Below are 2,111 nucleotides of genomic sequence, written 5' to 3' on the forward strand. Positions count from 1 at the left end.
CTCCTGCTCCACCATTGCCACTGCCTCCTCCTGCACCATGCCCCTCTCCATGTCCAACACCATTACCTACTCCACCACCTTCCCCACCTCCTCCGCCGCCTCCACCACCATAACCTTTACCACCTCTGCCAAAGAAGCTGCCACAACTTCGCCAGCTTCTATATGAGCAATAACTATTGTCTTCATTATCACTATCATCATACCCCCGACCTCCCGGACCTCCATAACCACTCTCATCACCACTCAAAGTACCAGCAACACTTAAAAGAAGAAGAGCCACGTACCAAAATTTAGCAGAATTTGCCATGGGTTGTAACGAATAGATTCTCAGAAACAAGCAAGTCTAAGACAGACCCTAAGCCCACATTTGCTTGGTTTCATTCTCCATGATCTCCACTGTCAGCTATTTATATAGCACAGACTCTCACCAACAATCATTGGCAAGCTCGTTCCTGTTGTTCCAAAGGGACGTGAAATGTTGCGGGAATCATGAACAAGACATCGAAGTCAAGAACAAGTCAAAATTGTGTCTCTCAAAGTCAACCATAGCCGACAATTAAGAATGCAAAAGATACATCGATCTTAACCCAAGTGTAATCAAAACAAATATAATTGCAGAAACACTAAACAAACTAATCAATAAAATAGTGCTACTACTACCATTAATCAGCCAAACTAGAGATGGTGGAGTAGGTAACTGTATCTTCTTGAAAATTTCAGGGAGAGATAAGAAAGAGAAGCGCCATGTACTGGAAAATCATTTGTCCTTGGCCATTTCTCATTCTTCGAATTAAATTTATATGGACTATGGAGTCCTATCTGTCACCCTACTATCTGATCTAGCTACTATGTAATTGTCGTTTTTGAAATAATAACAAGACCGCCATAGCTACAGAAAAAGGCTTGGTAGCCACCAATAGGATAGGGAAGCAGCCGTGTGGACGACTGGACGCCATGTGATCAAATAAGGGTAGCTTTTAGCTGCAGGGACCTCGTGGTGGTTTAGCATCAAGCGTTCAATCCATTAGGATTATAGGAGCATTAGATTTTCTCTCACAAAGATTCACCAACCATGCATTCAAATATGAATTTTGGACCTGTCATGCATAATATCTGATCACTTTTCTCATAAATGTTTTGTCCGTAATTTGCTTTTGGCAGATTAAATATGAGTTATCCCTTAATGTTACATTTGTCTGCATAAATTTTGAAAGAGTTAAAGTTCTGATGGTATTTTTAGAGAGACAAATTCTTTAACTCACAGATTTGTAAAAGCAGAATTCAACGTACAAGTGATTTTTATGTTTTTCTGTGAGGTTTCGATTTAAGGAAATTTAAAATTAAGGAGAAATTAAAGCAAAAAAATAAGCAGAAGTTCCCAATGGAGCAGGTTGGATGGGTTGGTGCAACAGTAGTCTGTCCCAGCTGTCCATCTGCAGAGAGGGCATCCTAGAAACAAGACCAAAACATATAAACAGGAAGATCAAGCCAAAATCCTTTCCAAGATCTTTACTTGTTTTAGCAACTCCTTCGATAAGGTTTCTGTACGTGTCGTCTTGACCAATTATACCACCTTTTAATTAGTATTTTGTACTGCTTGCAATGGAAAAACTAACTAATCCCACTTACTTTGGCTAGGATCGTATTAAATTTTGCTTGTGGATTATAAAATGTCGAAGTGGAATCCAGTGTTCATGGCGCCCCCATGGCTTCCAGAACTTCCTCTCATTCTCACTAGAAGTATTAAACAAGAAAAAAAAAATATTTTGGGTACAAACGAGGGATCCTATAATCTCAATCTGTATACATTATCAAAAATCGAATGACAAAATTTGACTATAAGAAACTTAATTTCTAACAAATGAAAGAGTGTTGCTATATAAATATGAAAGTTACAATAAGAATTCAAAATCATAAGGTAACTGAAATATTTAATAAAAATCAACAGTGTAATGTTTTTTTATGCATATTTTTATAGAAATTAATATTTTTGTTGATTCTTTAGTTAAATCTGGCATTGATAGGTAAAGGTATACAAGATGGATGTCTTTAATTTTGTGTTCCATTAAAGGTAGATTCATGAGGAAAAGGTAGACAAATCTAAGGGGTGG

Source organism: Theobroma umbraticum, unplaced genomic scaffold (genome assembly GCF_002168275.2).
Source record: "Theobroma umbraticum cultivar Fairchild unplaced genomic scaffold, ASM216827v3 scaffold_204.0, whole genome shotgun sequence".
NCBI classification, from domain to species: domain Eukaryota; kingdom Viridiplantae; phylum Streptophyta; class Magnoliopsida; order Malvales; family Malvaceae; genus Theobroma; species Theobroma umbraticum.